Genomic DNA, 10522 nt, shown 5'->3' with positions numbered 1-10522 from the left:
ATCTAAGCTTAGCATCATACCCTAAGTTAGCAAGCCAATTCTCTCCTCTGGACTGAGCTCCAAGCATACCGCCACACTGTGCTGCACAGAATAGGAGCCACCAACCAAGGAGCCAGCTGCCAACCCATTGATGGCTGTAATGCACTATCCAAGCCTGGCATCATACACATGCAGAACTGCCATTGCTGCTCGCTGCAACATATCAAATGCAAAATGCATGCGCACTAAGCATGCAACATGAAGAAGCCGCTGACCTCAGTGTTTTGTGCTCGGCTCCAGGATAGAAGCAGTCACTATCTCACATTGTCATGGAACACACAGTACACCAAAGTGCGACCATTGAACAGTGGAGGTGCATGCAGAGGACGAGACCTGATGAAGGAGGAATTCAACTGCCGCACTGTGAACCTTGGAGAAAAGGAACTAATAGAAGTGTGCTTTTGTCAGGGTCTGTTTTTCTGGATTCAAAACAATTCCTGTACCGCCCCCGGTCCTCGTCAAAGTCTGACAGGTGTTTTTATGGAGAACACGGATCTTCCAAGTACCGCGCCTGGTGAATTTGTCACTTTTCAACTGCAATTACGGCTGTCTGACAATATGGTGGCGGCCCTGTGTCATAATCAATCCAGCGCACCAGAAAATGAGCTACCAACCACAACAAAAGAGGAAGAATAGTGAAACAAGAGAAGTTGTTAAAAGTTTTCCGCATTGGTTTTTCCGCTGCTGTAAAGGCACACCCCGCACAAATATCCACTGACTTGTCCCTACCAACGATTTTGTTCTAAAATTATAAACACATATGCCGATCCCTGAATACTGGTTCAGTGTGAGACAGATGTGACCGTTAGAGACTCCAGACTGCAGCGGATTTCATAAACATCACTAATAGACTAGAGAGTCAGTCACACAGAGTAACACAAGGATTCATGATTAAATGTGCTTTTTCTGTTATGTGTCTGCACTTCTGTCCACATCCGCCCTCCATCTCTCTTTCTCCCTTTTCCCCGGAACTGTCAGAGCATTACACATATAAATATTATTTCTTCAATATTCAGCACCGTCATGTGTCATTAAAACATTTACTAACATGCAGACATATTGTAGAAGTACCATTTTTTGAAATAATAAATAGATACAGACATAGTTACAACTTGTTATTGCCACAGTTAACATTCACAGTTAGGCATATCCTAACATATAAAAAAGTTTCTAATTGCTGTCAAAAAATAGAAAGTGAATTACAATAAATCTAGCTAATTTATAGTTCTGTAAGGGGAGAAAACATCTCAGGTGAAGAAGTAAACTCACTTTAAATCTACTAGAATGTGAAATGAAATGAAATGAAAATGTGAAATCCATACGGGAGATAACAGGTAGTGCATCTCACCTTTACTCAGTCAGAAAAACAAGGGATGAAGGCAGAGTGAGAGAGAGACATGAGAGAAGGGCAAACAGACCAGGAAAAAGGGCAGAGAAGAGACACTGTTGTATTGAAAGGGTCAGCTTGTTAGGAAAGGAGAGGACATAGGAACCACCAAGCACACACTCAAAGAATCACCCACAAACCGACACAAGCAGGTTGGATAACTCGTATATACATTGTGTTTGAGAATTCCTGGAGAATGTGTCCCTTTATGACATCAATACTGAAGCAGTTAACGTACCAGGCTTTGCCATTTTGCCTGCCTCCCATTCTGTATCCAATTGACCGAACTTTGCACTTAGTGAACGGGAAGAATGGGAACGGGGAAGGAAAGAAAAACAAAAGCGATTGATATAAATGATCTGCCGGCCGAGAGAGGCCCCCAGGCAGGGGCGAGCGAAGGTCCGCTCGATACCAATTGATCGTGGGAGGCCCAGGCATTCGTCTTAATTCTGACTAATTAGGGCAGCGGCTGACGAGAAGGGGGTAAGAGGGACGACTTATTGGTCTGTGTGTGTGTGTGTGTGTGTGTGTGTTTCTGTGCATCAGTGGAACCTCCCAGATTACAAAATCAAGCCCCCGTGTTTACAAAGCGTGGAACAAGTGGAGGATTAAGGAAATCAGTTTAGGAAACAACAAGCATCAACACATTAGTGTTGCTGCCAAAATAATTCCCCTGTCTTCAGCAAGATGCCTGACAGGCAGGATGGGAGTAAAATCGCTCAGTTTTTTTTTTTTTTTTAATCTTGTTTGTGTGAGAACTCCTGATTATCTTCTACCAGCACAAGTCTGGCCTTTGGTAGCCATGAGGCAGCTGAGGAGAGATGCTTCTCTAGCCTCACCCCCTACAGATAGACATCAAAGCCTTTTGAATGGCTGAGAAGAAGTTCAGCGTTATCGTTGGAACAATTGTGGCAAATGCATTAAGTGCTTATACTTGCACGTAACCTTGTGGTGGGAGTGTGAAAGAGACAATAATGTGGGCAAATTCCTTTTCGAGCACAATCCTACAGTAGAGACTAGTGGGAACCTGAGAGTGGAAGAGCTAGCCTGGGGGTTAAACCAGAGTTTAGACACAAAGCTCTTTTAAAATATCCATGCATTCGGGAGCAGACAGTGAGCGCCTGCTGAGCCGCTGAAAGCCCTTACTCAGATTTCTATCTGTCACTCCCTTAGGATGTTAGCAGCATGAAGTGGAAGGTGGCAAGAGGGAGGTATCGCCCTGAACGAGGGGCAGCAGCAGGGACAAGTCTACCTCACTGGAGATCATAATCTGAGCACAGAAATCCCCCCCCCCCCCCCCCCACACACACACACACACACACACACATATACAAAAGGTACAAGAGACAGCCTCACACAGTAGTTCCTGCAAACCAAAGTGACAAATATCAGCAAGTTAAAAAAGTGACAGACAGCGACGTATCAGTATCAGACAAGATCCCATTGTTGAGAAGAGACAAAAAATCTCAGACAAGCCGACGGACCTGCGCCCTTTGTCACTCACTTTCAAAGGCCAGGAGAGATTGACAGATATAGTTGGGTATCAGCTACTCACTCTTGTTCTTTGACATATAAACTTCACTGGCCTTTCAACCTGCAGCTCCCCCTGTTCCCTGCCTGTTATTCATATCCTGGCCTGCCTCGCTTTTGCCACTTGCCCCTTTGGACAGTGCTTTATATCAGAAGTTCAGAAACAGAAGCACACAAACTCGCAATGGTCTGTCTGGATCTCCTCATCTATACTATAAATACCCTTATCTGCTATGAGGTGTCATTCTACTCACATCAAATTAACCAATCGGGGTGGACATGTCCCCTGAATTCTCTGCTCGTCAGCTCAAGTGTGATGTCCTAATGACTGCCTCGCCGTCGATACAGGTCCACATAACTGCGGGCCCTGAGGGGGACAATTAGGGAGAGTAGGAGATGTTTTCCCTGATAAATGTTGTCACTGCTAGTATTGGTACTAATAAGCTGTAATTTGCTGTTGTACACTCTGATGACACACACTGCAACAGAACAACTGCAGACAGATGGGCGAGCCCCACAAGGCTATACATTATAGTGGCACAAATGCAGTAGGCTCCCATCCACAAGTAAGAATGAAGTGTTTATGAGATAAGGTCTGCGTTACAAACGATGCAGAATTTTGAAAAAGTCATGATCCAGTCTATAAGCTTTGATTCTATGAATTCATCGTCTAACAGTTGTTAAGAATCAATTGTGTGTCAAAGAGTGGGGATGAGCTTGGCCACCTTAGTTTTCATTCAACATTATTGGGCAGACATGTTTGAAGAACTGAACAAAACTTCAAGTTCTCACAAATATTTCCATGTTAGGTGGAATTAGAGTTAACTCTTACAATTAAAAGACTCAATAATTACAGAGGGGATTTTTTGGTGTATCTTTATTTTTAGTGAGTGAAATGAAAATCCCAGAGTTATCAATAAAAAACTGCCTAAATATTTTAAGGCCTTAAACGCACAGTATGTAAATTAGGCCACCAGGGGGCTCTCAATCAAAACAATAAAAAAGATGATGTAGAGGCTGGCAAGGAATCATGGGAGTGATGCTTGGTGTCTGTCATGGCGGCCGCCGACAAGACACATCCTGTTAAAAATTAAAAATTAAGGATTTCTCTATCTTTGACAACTATTGGAAATATTTAAGGTAATGTGAGTACTCAGCAAAATATATAACATAGGTTTCGTCAATTTTAAATTAATTTAGTTTTTATGTACAAATTCTTATAGAATTCTACATAGTGTACCTTTAATCTTAGAATGATTTGGCATTGAAAAATCCAAGCAATGCAATTGATCACATGCAGTAAGCTCCAACCAGCAGATGCATGGTACTTTACATTTTAGTGATTGGTTTAATGAAAGGTGAGCAGCCTAATGTTCATCTGACCATATTATTGATTGATCAACTACTCGTTGATGACTGCTGCTGGTTTGAGAGAACAATCTTTTGATGAATCTCCATCTGAATGCGTATCAAGCTCAGTCCAACAACAAGGACAGCAAGAGACTTTCTGATTGGGCGTTGACCAGGGGCAACAGATGAAGAGTAAAAGGCTAAGAGAGACAAATCCTATAGACACAGGTGGCGTGAGACTGCACCACACTGTCTGACGGGTGGGTGAGTGACAGCTACCAGTAGAGCACTCAGCCCATGAGCAGACGCCACACCAGCACCATTCTGCAGCAACAACCTATATTCAGCATGAACAAGGGAGTAGAAAGCCCATCCGGACTGCCAGTCTCTCTGACTCAAACTTTTACTTTCCCCTATTTGCCACCACCTCGCATGACAACATTGCGTCACCATAAACCGACATGTGCTGATTCGCTTGAATGAATATCTATCCTGGTTTGAGGAGCCTTATTAGGCTGTCATCTGACAGGAATTCATCAGATCAGGACTTATTCAAATGTGGCATCTAAGGAGAGACAATCCATGGGGCTCTGCATGGATTGTGTATTAGTTTAAATATTTATATAAGTTTGCATGTAAACACCATATAGTCAGATATCTCCCTGACACTGTTTTGAAAGGGAGGGGGAAAGATTGCATTCAGCTATCAACCAAACACGCCATTTTAAAACGAGGAGACTGGTGTGTCACAGTGGGTTATAAGTGATGACAGTGGGGGATTCTCTGCTTTCAGTCAACGTTTCATGAATTCATTTGCACAGACCCTTAAAAGTAGCCTGAGTACAGCTAAATCTACAGTATCCGTTTTCCTCGTTCATATCATCTCTCTGAGAAGCGCCCCAAAATCCATCCTTTATGCCATATACCAAGCCCGCTCTTCAATTTAATTCCCCATCTGTGACCAGCTTGAAATATGATCCAAGAAATGAGATCCGTGACCCTGAATACAGAGTGTGAAGCAGCATGGGGAGCAGGATGGAGACATGGCCTGATTCTGTGGCTAAGTGGCATGCCTTAGTGGAGGGAGGAGGCTTGGATCCCCTCCCCAAGTGGCATTACTAAATATTTGCCCTCATCCACTTGGCTGTCTAGACACATCCACTCAGCCCCCTTTCCCATCACTCCTCTGTTCTGCTCAGGAGCGGCGAGAGCTGGCACGGTCAGCCAGGCAGGGCGCCAAACCCAAGACAAAAAGTTTCTCCTCACTGCCAGAGGTCACGAAAGTTCAACTACCTGGAAGGAATGGGCTTTGCATTTTTAAAACCTCAGGGCAGACATTTAGGGAGTCACATACACACTGTGCGAGCGACAGGCAAAAAGAAACGCTGTCAAATGGTCTTTGTGCTTCCCGATGATTTGGAGAAAGGAACCCTCAGAACTCCACGAGTGGTCTCTGTGGATTTCTCTGAGTCAGTGTTCCATATTCATAACCTTTTCCACACTCACATGGCGGGGTTTTAATTGCCTGCAATTCAGACTAAAAAGCTCAATGAGCGGTGTGCAAGCACCGAGCCTCCTGAGAGGGAGAAGTGGGAAGTCCACCTCCAGAACACTTAACCTGATAAACGCATAACTACTTATAGGAGCCTTCATTACACATAACCAGATTATTCCCTCGCCTCGCAGCGCAAGCTAGTTTTTCTCCTCCAAAGGCACATGCAGTCACTGGGCTCTAGCCAACACATGAACGAGTGAGATGACTGCAGTCTAGTAAAGAACATCACATAAGACAAAGAACAACACATTGTGTTTAATGACTGGGGTCCACTGTATCAACGGAGTAAATTCAAGTTGTTGCTTTTTTAAACTACGTTCGTGCACTTTACATGTGGACTCTGGAATCTAGTGTGTGTTGATTGTTTTGTATGACCTTTTCATATCTTTCATATCTCACACGTGCTTTTTGACTCAGGAACCTGATTTTAAACCTTCCAACCTCTGTGTGTAACTGTTTAACATAAGTGTGTTTATTTATTGCAGTTTCATACTCGCTTAATTATCTTGTTACATTTTAGACATTTTTAGACTGATTTTAACAGTCTGATATTTATCTGTCCCCTGTTTTTCTTTTTGATTTAATGTCTACACTTGATGTATGTAAAATAAATAAATAAAGTACAGAGGTGTGGACTTGAGTCTGACTCGAGTCATTAATTAACAAGTGCAAAATTATGCAGTCACATACACAACCATTCGACAAAGCCAGTTTTTACAGCGGAAATCAACATTTTTACAGGCTGGTCTGACTAGTCTCGATCTGCACGTACTGAAAAGGTGGTGAATTTTTATTTTTTTTGTTTTGATTTCATTTAGGATAAGCGTTACACAATAAGGCGCTTGGCTGAACAGGCATGCGTGATGTTACAGTTTGTCCTCAGATCAAGCTCTTACCTGTCGTTATGTTGACCGAAAGTTAGGTTGAGACAGCATCTTCAGCATGGCGACCGCCATCGCTTGGACTCCAAAGCCCCCTGCAGTAACAGATAGGTGACGTCACTCAGGCTTCATTCATTAATATCTACAACCTTATGAGGGAAACATTCTATTTTTACACAATATTTATTGACTTTGTACTTACTTTTCAAAATGTAAAACATTTAACACTTAAAGATATTATTTAATACATCTGAAATGGCTTTACGCTGTCAGTAACTTCAACAAGGTGAAATATGAGAGACCTTCACATAGTTAATGCATTAAGCCAATCTTTGCTAAGATACATATATATATATATATATATATATATATATATACATAATATTCAATTAATAATCTGCAGTCTTTAATTATAGCGACCTTTGTTAAATGACAGAATCTTATTTTCACTATCACTTCTCTGATTACTTCTGTTGTGCAAGCACAGAAATAAAGTTTGTATTTGTAAGAGTGTGTGTGGGCGAGAGTGGGGCAAAAGACAAGTGAGTGAGAGCAAAAGTGAGAGTGTGTGAGTGTGTGTGTACAGTAGGTGTGTGTCAGATGGTGAGTTGAAGAAAGGGAATAAAAATGGAAAAACAAAAGTATAATCCTTTAACGATGATTTCTGACAAATAAAACATACTATATGACAACCATTTAATAGACAATTTGTTGTTGTGAATTTGTTGACAATTCTTTTACATACCACCATGACATGATCCTCTTCTGGTATCAATCCACCCCCCATCATGTGTGTCATCACGGACTGTTCACTCTGTAACTATAAAATAAAAACAATCAGACTTTGATAGCACAATTAAATGAGTTAATGATCACCCACCCTGTGACAGATTTAACTGAGATGTCTCTGTTACCACATAATGACGACGTCATCACAAGTCGGTCAAACAGGCTTCTTAAGTTACACTCATCTTATTTTACAGCCCAAATTTTTCAAATTTTCCTGAAGGGACTTATCAATTATAAAACCAGGTGATTCAGCCTACAATTATCAGCCTTTTTAAACTTTCAGCATTGCTACAAGTCGAGCAGCCGTGCGATGAGGAGGCAAACTGCTAGAGAAGATGAGGAAACATGCCTGTTATACATGCTAGTTTTCGTTGCTCTCTACCGCCTGCTTGTTTGGGCTCTGGTTATATTCTGTCACATTAACGTTGGGATAGAGGATATGTTGACATAGAGAGGACATTGCACATTGAGACTGTAGGGCTTTTTCTAAAGCTGGTGGCATTGGGACATGAAGACAAGTGTGTATCTGGTGTGTGTGAGTGTGTGTGTTGTGTATAGAAGGAGACTGTTGCCTGTAGAGCAGAGCATGTGGATGCCCACCCACTCAGTAGCCTCACGGCCCTCGTCATTTCGCATCAATCTACAGTCCCTCAATATAAATAGGACAGGCGTCCTAAAGCTATGCAGTGGTAAGAGAGGCAATGGCATTATGCGTGGACCCTGGGCCCTTCATCTTGAAATATGACTACGGCAGCCTTTTGTAATAGCAGTTTCCCCAGAACTTGAATATCATTTTGTTAACAGGGTGCTATATTGGCGCTTAGAATACATTAATGCACTTTATAATATTTGACTGATGTGATAATACAATGCAAATTAGCAGAAATTTATATGTTCAAGTGTTTTCAATTTTTAACAAGTGAAAATATTTTTTCATATGAACATCACTCTGAGTGGTGTTTCCTGTGTAACAGCGTCCATACGCTGTATGTGATAATACAAATTTTAACTTTTTTTTACAGAATGGAACTGCCAGGACTTCTTTAGACAATTTTCTGTCAATATGGTACTCATTTAAAGTGCAGAAGTGGTACAAATGATGCAGCTTCTGTCTCTTTTGGTCCTATTAGAAACAAAATTAAATGTTTTTTTTTTTTTTTTTTCCAGAGCACACATCACAACAAGCATGGTGCACCAACTAATCAGTGTGCTTGAAAACTTAAGGGTGTTTGATGAAAGTTAGTTTGCCTTCAGCCTTGTAGAACATATAAAGTGAGATAAATATGAGGAAATGTATCCTGGCTGTAAGGAATTGAAGGTGGTGCACTAAAATAGAGTACAGTTCTACAGGGTAGCTTCCCTGTAGCGTCACAGAAGCTTCACACTTCATTACTGCAAGGCCAGCGACGTGTGAAGCCATTATGTGGGAGCAGTGGGATAGGGGACGTGTGTGTGTGTGTGTGTGTGTGTGTGTGTGTGCACGTGTTCTGTGGGTAAACAGGGTGTGGGGTGTGTGAGACCGGCAACCATAAACCCCCTTTTGCTCAAAGTGCTTTCTGGAAGCAGGATCAAGCATTCACATGGAAACATTGTTTAATATATTCAAACAGCTGGGAGGTGTTGTCTGCTGTCCCAGTGTCAAATGAAAGAGGACGAACAAACAGCTGGCAGGGCATTTTCTTGCTCCACGGCCTTGCTTACAACTTAACTTTAACAAATGGAGTCTGATGCACGTGCATGGAGCAATTCGTGATGAATCACACCCTAAATAAGCTCAAAACTGCTGTCATGCAACTTAATCCAAGACTCAGCTTTACTCTCCTCTACCTTAAGAGTGGAGCAGAGAAAAGTGTGTCCTCTACTTCCACCCAGAGGCCAAAAGCAGAATGTGGCAGCTAGCAGCACATCTGTATTTCATCCCTTCCTCTATTTGCACAGACAGGGACCCAGGTGAGGCAAAAAAAAAAGCGGTGCTACAAATAAATGTTGCCTTAACTTATCATACTTTTGTCTCAGTGTCAAACTGCGTTAAAACAGTCTTCTTGAAGATTTACAATAGTACAAATGGTTTGTCAAAGAAATCTTTCTCCTCTCACTGAGATGGTGGAAATATGTCATTTTATTTTAGTATGTTTTGAACATGATTGTGTTCTGCCAAATGGCTGTTTGACTGCCAGCAACCCACTGAATGTAAAAAAAAAAAGTGGGATATATAACTGATCATTTTTTGAAATCAGCATTTTAATTAGAACAGTCCTGGCTTGCCTTGTGCCAAAAGCCAACGAGTGAGTGCACAAGTGCTTCTGTAAACTGTGGTACAATCGAACATTCATTTTCAATCAAGAACTTTGGGATTTGTGGCAGTGGCCCAGGGGACTTAAATGGCTGCCAATGCATGAGTATTTAGCTTAGAGCTGATTGAAATTTTGGATGCTGAAGTTATTTCCACAAGCCGGGATAGCAACATGACAAAGTGATCACAGCCATCTTCATTTAAATTGATGTGTGTGTCCACGGACTACAAGCTGACGTTTAGCCTAAAGGTGCCAATTATTAACTTAAGTTTCTGAAATATCTCTTTAAGGGGGGCAAGTAGGCGAAGGGGTTTAGACTAGACTAGAGCAAACATCATGTAGGCTGCACAAGGAGCTCAGGTGTCATTTCACATTATTAGGCCTACTTTAATTTTTTTTTTTTTTTTTTTTTTTAAGATCTGAGCATTTATATTTTAAAATCAATTAATGCCGATACATCCCCAACACAAGTGTTTACAAACGTGTAAGTTATCACTTAAAAAAGAAAAACAAGGGGACATTATGAAATAGAATATTTTAAAAGGCTTAGATGTTATTCTGAATGAAAAACTTGTAAACATCATATGTTATTGTGAGTAAGGGGTCATAAGCAGGCCTACTAGAAAAAACAAAACAAAAAGGACATTAACCTGTACTTTATGGTTATTTAATACCAGAAATACTACCAGTAAGGGAA

The sequence above is a fragment of the Labrus bergylta genome, chromosome 16 (assembly GCF_963930695.1).
Source record: "Labrus bergylta chromosome 16, fLabBer1.1, whole genome shotgun sequence".
NCBI lineage: Eukaryota > Metazoa > Chordata > Actinopteri > Labriformes > Labridae > Labrus > Labrus bergylta.
This window is presented reverse-complemented; position numbering follows the sequence as displayed.